The sequence below is a fragment of the Micropterus salmoides genome, unplaced genomic scaffold, assembly GCF_014851395.1.
Source record: "Micropterus salmoides isolate LMB-PRFRI ecotype aquatic unplaced genomic scaffold, ASM1485139v1 Ms_hic_scaffold_7, whole genome shotgun sequence".
Taxonomy (NCBI): Eukaryota; Metazoa; Chordata; class Actinopteri; order Centrarchiformes; family Centrarchidae; genus Micropterus; species Micropterus salmoides.
In genome coordinates this window covers 19,465,847-19,476,388 of record NW_024044459.1, presented here as the reverse complement: position 1 = coordinate 19,476,388, position 10,542 = coordinate 19,465,847, and positions in this window count along the sequence as shown.

The following is a 10,542-nucleotide window of genomic DNA, read 5'->3' as shown; positions in this document are numbered from 1 at the left end:
ATATATATGTGTATATGTATATATGTATATATAAATATATATATATATGTGTGTATATGTATGTATATATATATATATATATGTGTGTGTATATGTGTGTGTATATATATATATATATATATATATATGTGTGTATATGTGTGTGTGTATATATATATATATATATATATATATATATATATATATATACAGTGCCTTGTGAAAGTATTCGGCCCCCTTGAACTTTTTGACCTTTTGCCACATTTCAGGCTTCAATTTTTTGTGAAGAATCAACAACAAGTGGGACACAATTATGAAGTGGAACGAAATTTATTGGATATTTCAAACTTTTTTAACAAATAAAAAACTGAAAAATTGGGCGTGCAAAATTATTCAGCCCCTTTACTTTCAGTGCAGCAAACTCTCTCCAGAAGTTCAGTGAGGATCTCTGAATGATCCAATGTTGACCTAAATGACTAATGATGATAAATAGAATCCACCTGTGTGAAATCAAGTCTCCGTATAAATGCACCTGCTCTGTGATAGTCTCAGAGGTCCGTTTAAAGCGCAGAGAGCATCATGAAGAACAAGGAACACACCAGGCAGGTCCGAGATACTGTTGTGGAGAAGTTTAAAGCCGGATTTGGATACAAAAAGATTTCCCAAGCTTTAAACATCCCAAGGAGCACTGTGCAAGATAATATTGAAATGGAAGGAGTATCTCTGCAAATCTACGAAGACCCGGCCGTCCCTCTAAACTTTCAGCTCATACAAGGAGAAGACTGATCAGCGATGCAGCCAAGAGGCCCATGATCACTCTGGATGAACTGCAGAGATCTACAGCTGAGGTGGGAGACTCTGTCCATAGGACAACAATCAGTCGTATACTGCACAAATCTGGCCTTTATGGAAGAGTGGCAAGAAGAAAGCCATTTCTTAAAGATCCATAAAAAGTCTCGTTTAAAGTCTGCCACAAGCCACCTGGGAGACACACCAAACATGTGGAAGAAGGTGCTCTGGTCAGATGAAACCAAAATCGAACTTTTTGGCAACAATGCAAAACGTTATGTTTGGTGTAAAGGCAACACAGCTCATCACCCTGAACACACCATCCCCACTGTCAAACATGGTGGTGGCAGCATCATGGTTTGGGCCTGCTTTTCTTCAGCAGGGACAGGGAAGATGGTTAAAATTGATGGGAAGATGGATGGAGCCAAATACAGGACCATTCTGGAAGAAAACCTGATGGAGTCTGCAAAAGACCTGAGACTGGGACGGAGATTTGTCTTCCAACAAGACAATGATCCAAAACATAAAGCAAAATCTACACTGGAATGGTTCACAAATAAACATATCCAGGTGTTAGTATGGCCAAATCAAAGTCCAGACCTGAATTCAATCGAGAATCTGTGGAAAGAACTGAAAACTGCTGTTCACAAACGCTCTCCATCCAACCTCACTGAGCTCGAGCTGTTTTGCAAGGAGGAATGGGCAAAAATTTCTCGATGTGCAAAACTGATAGAGACGTACCCCAAGCGACTTACAGCTGTAATCGCAGCAAAAGGTGGCGCTACAAAGTATTAACTTAAGGGGGCTGAATAATTTTGCACGCCCAATTTTTTTCAGTTTTTTATTTGTTAAAAAAGTTTGAAATATCCAATAAATTTCGTTCCACTTCATGATTGTGTCCCACTTGTTGTTGGTTTTTCACAAAAAATTACAGTTTTATATCTTTATGTTTGAAGCATGCAATGTGGCAAAAGGTCAAAGTTCAAGGGGGCCGAATACTTTCGCAAGGCACTGTGTGTGTATATACACACTGAACAAAATGATAAACGCATCACTTATGTTTTTGCCCCCATTCATCTTGAGCTGAACTCAAAGATCCAAGACTTTCTCTATGCACACAAAAGGCCTATTTCTCTCAAATATTGTTCACAAATCTGTCAAAATCTGTGTTAGTGAGCACTTCTCCTTTGCTGAGATAATCCATCCACCTCACAGGTGTGGCATATCAAGATGCTGATCAGACAGCATGGGTATTACACAGGTGTGCCTCAGGCTGGCCACAATAAAAGGCCAAAATGCAAAGTTGGTTTCTTTTGTTCCTTGTTGCCTGGATGGGTTATTGACAAAGTCCAGATATCATCCTTAAGATACATTAGTGAGGGTCATAAATTGGTCAACTGTCACTTAACTTTTTTAGTGTCCTCTCTGAGTCGTGGTGAGGTTATCAGACCTTTAGGGTCCAGGTCAGTTATAAAACGGGGCCGTTGTCACTGAATGTCACTTGATGTCATCTCTTGAGTCCTGGCATGGTTTATTTATGCTCAGAAGGAGAAAGTGAAGACAGGATGTCCTCACATTGCTTGTTTATGAATCAGAGGCCATATGCAGGCTGTTTAGGAGAGAGAGAGAGAGAGAGAGGGCATCAGTTCTGTGAGGAATATTTATTTGCATTTAGCACTTGCTTTGAACGTAAAATTTGCAGTTGAGTCTGTAGCTTGATTTTTGGTGTTTTTTCCCAACAAAGTAACCAAACAACTGAAGGCTCCTCTGTCTAAAGACTGGTCTGATATCCAACTACATTACAGAATGTGTACTGTATAACAGATGGCTCTTGTACAAACACAACCCTGCTATTTATTAGGATATTTGATGCTCTGGTCCTGACTTCCAGTATCTCTCTCAACCTCTGACCACTCAATGCCACATCATTTTATCAACAGAGCTTTCTGAAAGAGTATTGACCCAACACATGGATAAAACACATGTCTGAGTGTTTAGCAAGTATTTGGCAAGACGTTTCACAGCTGTCCCACTGGGCTGATGAGCACGAATAAGAATAATCCTCATTTTCCCTCTCGCTGAATGATAGCAGCATGTGGGGTTTGCTGATGAGAAATTGCCAGCAGGAGTTTCATTGGTAAAGGGTGGTGCAATAAGGTAAAAGATAAGACAAGACTAATTGCATCAAGAGAACAATGTATCACATGTGATTGTTTAAATGTGTCCAAAAAAGAAATGATCTTGTAAGACATTAGTGTCATAATTTGTGGTTAATGTTTCATCGGCTCTCCACATTTTTTTTCTTATGATCATCGTATGAATCATGATCCCAGAAAGTACTTACCAAATGGTTTTAGTTTGTGTGTTCTAACATAGACAAAAGGAATTTCACATTAACAAAATAAAAAAATATAAATTAAATATAAAAATATTTAGAGGTAAAATTATGCAAATGTACAAAAAAAAAAAATTACAATATAATTAAAGATAAGAAAATTGAAGTAAATGTAGGTGTGAAGAAACACAAACTACAGTTAACATTTAAAAAAAGACACTCATCAATAAATCACTTCATGTTCTTTTTGTGAACGGGTTGTAACCTCACATAAACCACAACCCTGCTTTCTTGGTGCCTTGGAACAGCCACTATTCAGTGTCCTGTGTAAAGAAATCAGGTCAGATTTTCTGCCTGTGCACTCTTGAGTGTCTTGCCTACTGATTCTGAACCATACACACAGCGACAACACCGCAGCTAACGAAATGGAGTCCCCTAAAAAACGCAAACTCCACATGAGGATAAAAAACAACAAGCAAGTTTTATGTGCTGAAGCCCAAACGAGAATCAGATCAACACTGGGCGAAAATATGGTCAACATCAGAAAGGAGTTTGGAGAGACCTCTGCTTTGTTTTGTGTATAAAAACTGGCTAATGCTGAGTAGTTGCTAACATTATCTGTTGTAAAATACTATAATATTAATTTATATTAACATATTAATGTTATGGTTTGCCACATTACTTCACCAGCTAACGCAATCCATATTACTATTCTGTGGAACACTGGTATTATGTCAAAGTGTGAGAAATGACGTAACTGGACAAAGCAAATGTGGAGTGATTTGTTTATACTAGCCAAGGTGATGCATAGCAGGGGTAGCCAGCTAGATTTGCACAGATCTGCCGTGTGTTTGCGTCTTAACGTTCAATTTAGATTTATTGTTGTTTTACCGATTCTCGGGTACACAGCTTCTCCACCATTGTAACTTACATGAAGGTGCAGGATGGAGGACCAGTGGAAGACCCATCCAGTAAATTACAGTAACATTACGTACTACAGTCTAATTGTTGCACTAAATCTCTTTTAAAATATTCATGTTTGGGCCACCAACCATTTTTGTTATCCTCAAAAATGGTGAGACATTAACTTAACACTAGGGTAATTAACTTCTCTAAATGGGAATTTAAATGTTTTATTCAACACCAGCTCTTGATCACAACAAAGCTGAGGTTTAGTGTACTTGTTGAATTGCCAGCAAAGGGAAGATGTCCCCACTGGTTTACCAAAGTACCGGGTTCAATCCACTGTGCAGTCTCCCTCCTGTAGAAATGCTGCTGCAGGTTACGCTCCGAGGTGACAGTTTCACAGCAGGTGGTCACCGGGCAGACGAGGTCTCCGAGCCGGTTGGTCTGTCTTGTTCCAGATCCAATGGCAAAGGTCCGGACCAAGACGTTGCAGGCACAGTTCTCAGGGAGATGCAGGATTTAAATTTTCTTCAGTTCTAACCTTTGAACACAGATGTTGAGTCTGCTTCTGTCGAGTCTGTGAAGTTGTAGCTTGTCGAATAAAATATATTGGCTACACCAACTTCTTCAGCTAGGCTTGAATAATTATGTTGGCCAGATGAAACTTTAAAAAGGAAATAGCAAGCTATCAAAATCGCAACGCTTCATGTTACTAGAAAACAACTCTTCAGTTAAACACCAAAGCACTCAAAGGCTTGTTTAAGAAAAACATTACATTGAGAACTGACTTTAAGCAAGGATGAGAAAAAATTAAAGACAATGTTAAGTTGTACAAATTAGCATACTTCACTATGTCAGACAAAAGTAATTCACAATATGAAATACTATAGTTCTTACAACAACATAACAAAAACAGTTTAACCAACAACTATTTCCGCATATCATTCAATCATTTACATGACATTCTTGACTAATCAGCTGTTGAGGTGATTCCAAATACTATTTAGCCTTCAAAACATCATCTTCAGCACTATTAATAGGTGGCACAAGGTTAACCAACATTTATTTTGCTTACCTAATATTTGGAAATGCAGTCCTACTCACATGATATTGGCATATTTATTCGTTCCATTGTCAGTACATGGCAATGTTAGGAGCATATATTTGTGCAGCATCTCCTCGCCCCCTCTTTCTCTCTCTCCTGAACACCGCTGCACAAACCTGTAGTCAAGCCTTTACTTCCGTAACCTATCTGTTGAGCTGTTTTCAGGCAGTTCAGGAGCAGTGTTTTCTGTGGGAGATGGTAACTCCCATTAGGGTGGACTTGTTTTTCAACATAACACAATAAAAGAAAGGGGAAAAGGGGAAAGGGGAAAAGCCAAAAAGCATAATATGACCTCTTAAAATTCCTGGATTAATATTTCATCCCTTTTACCTCGAACACAGATCAGGTTGGACTATTCATCCAAGAAACACATGAGAAACGTTTGCTTATTAGTGATCTTAATTTACCTTAATTCACTTGGCTAAAGGAAATAATTTTCCACAGTTACTTAACTTAGTCATGCATTTGTGACTTTTATGATAGGTGACTAGCAGCCCCTATCTCAGGCCACATCAGGGGTTGAGAAGAAAAAGAGAGAGGTGTTTGTGTGTGTGGGTGGTATGTGGGGGGTGATAGGAGGTTAAGGCAGGAGGAGTTCTGTAGGCTACACTCTTTGACTCTTTGACCAAAGAGCTGTTGTTCCATTACTGTGACAAGACTACGTGGTGGAAAGTTCTTGTCTCGTGTGGCATGTTTCTAACTCGGCACATTAACCATTTGGAAGGAAGGAATACAGCTACCCCACATCTGAGCAAAGTTTCATTCAAAGCTCCTCCCATTGAATTCTGCAGAGTGCGAATATGATGAGACGTTCATCCCGCTGTTCTCACTACAAAGTTTCGGCAAGTGGATGAGCATATTTTCTAAAATAACTATTCCTTTAAGTCTTCATTAGGAAGTACGACACAGTAATTAATCTTGTAAACATTCGCACGGGGTCAACAAAAGTTAAAGTAAAATGCACAACATCAACAATTAGGCCAACAGCAAATTAACAGTTAGATACTTAGCCTCAGACAGCTAATATAATGGCTCGCTTGATCAGTAGTAAACTGACTAAATTAACAATTGAACAATCACAATTTACAGCTATAACAAAAGAGTACCTACAGATAATGCTACAACAAGGGTATTTGGGTAGATAAAAAGTGTCAATATTTAATGTGTCACAGAGCTGACAAAGTCGTTGACAGTCACAACATCAGTTAAACTTGATCTGATATGGACCGCTGCCAGTTGTGGTTGCTACTAGCAACATAATGTTCAACTGAAACCAACACTAGTGCCAGAATAGAAAGAGGTTCAGCATTATTGTCATTATACAATACAGGATTGCACAATAAAATGCAGTTAGAGCCGCCTCCATGCTACATACACATTAAATGTATAAACATATTCAAATATTTAAATTGGAATAGAACTAAACACTCAAATAGGAAATTAAAAAAACAAAGTATATAAATGTAGCACTATAGGAAGAAATGAAAAGCAAAGCTTAATAATATTTACAAGTACAATATATAGTTACATATATATATTTATTTATGCACACAAAAATGTGCAAAATTAGTGTAATAAACAAGTTATAGTGCAATAACAAAACTTGAGGTACAAGGTGCATTTAATCATCATATTAAAACAGGGTTGTTATAATGTGCAACACAGGCAATACAGAATAGTTCCATGTAATATTTTATAGATACAGTGCAATAAATTGAACAGTATGCGGTCTTGTACTTGTACAACATGTAGAGGTGAAATTTATTTATAGTGGTGTGCAGAGGATGTGGTGAAGCTGAGGAGTCTCAGCCTGAGGAAAGAAGCTGCTCTTTAGTTAGTTACTGAGGCTGCAAGTCACAAAATACAAATTTTGACATATGCGTCAGTAATTTAAATGAAACTATAGGTTCACATACCGCACCCAGTGTGTCCAAAATTAATTCACAAACTCAGTAGTTGGAATATATATGAGCTGATTAAATGAGATGCAGAGTTAGTTTGTTTTTTTTTGCTCATTTGGTAAGGTTTACTCTATTTGCCTTAATATATTTTCATCAATATAACATCATGCATGTTCATTTTCCATTGTGCCCTAATGGGCAGCTAGGGTCGTCTGGTCAACATTAGCAGTAAGAGGCCCTAAGTGTAGTTTAGATGGTACATTTATACAACAATGTGCAGTGATGTAGGACTCACTACAGCAACTTCCCATAATGTTGCTGTTTGACTGTTGCTATGATATGAGTCATACACTCTTAAGGGATAAACCATCTTGCTGGAAGGTCAGTCAAATTGACTGTAAAGTTGTAAGTTAAATGCAAAGTGCACATTAGTGTTTTTTGTCATTTTGACTTGAACAAGCTTGAGGTAGCTTTGGTGTTGTGGCAGGTCTTGCAGCCTCAAGGGTAAACTCTGCTCTCTTTGTTTGATGTATGCCAAATGAGGACTGTCAATAACAGTATGAACAGGGATCTTGACATTAGATGGATGTTTTATGCTCAGATTATTCATATTGACAGTGGTTGTGTACAGTGAATCCATATTTTCGAGATGTCAAAGATAAGATATGAGTACATTTAATAACTGCATCAACAATACACAATATTCAGTTATATGACAGTTTTATCAAATACCTGCAGTGAATAATCTCACAAAAGCAGACAAAGTGTTTCTGTTTTCATGTTGGCATCACATGTCAGACTCTGTGCCATTCCAAACAGTTTACATCTGATTCGCTGCGCTGCAGCTTTGTTATGCTGTCTGAGATCACATACGGATGTTATCTGCAAATCTACCAGACCCCAGAATAAACACAACCAAACTCTATCTAAACTTTACATTTAAAAACAAGCTGCAGACAGAGTGTTCTCAACCCGTCCACCTGGGATATTCTCAGAGATGCTGGGAATCCCAGACTGCAGTCAAGATGGGTGACTCCACTAATGAAGTGATGTTAGTCTGTTAACCGCTCTTTTTGAAACGCTTAAAATAGTGTAATGTATCAGGTTAGGCCCCATCCACATTACTTCGATTTCGTTTTTAAAACGGAGACCTTTTGCTACGTTTGTACCTCCTGTCCAGACTAAAACAGCAAAAATTAAGTTTGAAAATCCCGCCTACCCCCTTTTTTCGTTTTGAAACTTCGGATAGAGTTTTAGTGAACGGCCACTAGATGTGCGTTTTCTGTATAGAAGGTATTTCAGTATTTAGTATAGACGGAGATCAACTCTGTGATATGCAGCTGAAATGCTGGTGTGGACGGAGATTGTATTCGTTGTTATTCTTCGTTTTTAAACTAAAATGGAGTAGTGTAGATGGGGACTCAGTTGCCGTTGTTAGTTGTTACAATAAAGGTTGAATTGTATCTACATTAAACTGTATGCTTAAGCCAAATGTTTTCTTTTTGTTTATCTGGACCTTGCTATCTTGGTAAAGATAATTCTGTAGCTTAAAACAAATGTGGGCCAAGTGGGGGCTTCGAACTCGGCCTTCATTTTGATCTCAACCACACACCTGTAAAGTTTTGGGACTGCATCTTGTCCACCAACAGACAAATAAACACCAAACTACTCAAAAATCGTTTTTGTGGTAGTTCCAGCTAAAGTAGGTGTCTTGAGGACCACATTTTGCCACGATGACTCACAAGGTAAAAACAACACCAGTAACCCTGGTAACAAACAAGATATGACATGTTTATTTATGAGTTTTAGGGATGCAGGTAGGTAGATTTTATTTATTACTAGCTGACTGTTTCCAAAATATTGAACTTCCTTTAAGCCAATCTGTAGAGGAAAGAGCTCGGAAAAATACAAAATTGAACATCAATAATTCCTCTAAAACTGGGTAAAGTCTGTCTGATGAGACAGATCATGTGATATGATCAAAAGCTCCAGAACAGCTATTTAATAGACCTTATGGTGAGACTGTTTTATCATGATTGTTCTTAAGTGATTTATATGTAGCTTTGGCAATACTGTTGTTATACATTCATGCCAATAAAGCTGATTTGAATTGAATTGACTGTTCTGCTTGCTTGAAGCTTGATTGAAACACCTAATCAGTCACAGTGAATATCATGTCTGCTTTAATTATTGCCATAAGTCATAAGTTTAAATCATCTGCATGTGTGGAAGTCAATTAATTGACAAAAGGTGATTTGTGCTTATACAGAGTCAGTTAAGAAATGGGTGGGTGTGAAAGCACTGCATCCCTGCACTGGACTTGTAGAATTACACCTGGAATGAAGTTTGTTTTCTTTGACCCACCCTAAAAGCTTCGAATGTGTCTGAACATGTCCAAAAAGATCATGTTATACTCTACAGGTAGCAGTTCTTCTAAACAAAAAGGCCTTCGGCAAACCATAATCTTGGGTGATAAATCAAAGGCTCAACCCCAGCATTAAACCAAAACAGACGCATTGCTGCAAGGGAAATCATCCAGAACTACGCCTACATACTGTTCCCGATACAGTGCACCACATACACCTGTAAGTGCATTTCTAGTTTTTCTCCTTTAGTGTAATTGTCCTTCTTGTTCTAAGAAACAAACAAATCCCTAAAAACTATTACAGGAGAAAAATTATGGTGTTATAACCCAGCTGGCACTATTTCGAGGATATAGGAGTCTATAGAGGCAACAAAACCTTTCCAAGACACAATGTAGTAATTGTTTGGCACATGAATTAAAACCTTGGAATAAATGCTATGTTTGGGAAGTTCTTTTTTCTTTGCTTTCTTCAAACTCCACCAAAAAAACAAACAAATGTACAAACAGAAAGACCCACTCGGCTATGTGATTGTCTATTTACAGAACATAAGCTAGAGTTTTATTCACAGGAAAACTGATTCTTTCAGCAGTAATGACCACCCGCGGTCATTACTGCGACCACGCTGCAGGTTATCTGACTGTGACGAACAAATCCAGGAAAAGCACATTCATGAGGAGACTAATCTTTCAAATCTACTTACAGAACATTCTCTAAGGCTTGAAACTAGACATCCACGTACAGAAATCCACAACAGGAGGCTGAAATCATATTTTATACATACGCACAGGATGGCATACAAACACATTGCATAACAGCTGTTTCTCAGAGGACTGACATGTTAAGGCCAACTATGTTTAAAGTCGTACATATGAATGGTATGCTTAAGAAAATATTGTTTTGTCAAGGCTATACTACGTGCATAATCACAGAGGGTTTCCCCCTTTTCTGTAGCCTACAGTATTTAAATAAATACCAGAAATTGGCAACAAAGAAAACAACAAGTGTGTTTTCCAAGAGCACAGGGTCAGTCGAGTGGGATGACGTCAGACAGCGGGGCTCAAGGTCTCAGTTCCTCAGAGTTCAACATGTTCTGTGAAAGCGGTCGCAGTACTTTTTTACTTTGTACTTTTTTTACTCAAGCAGATCTGTACTTGTCCAAGA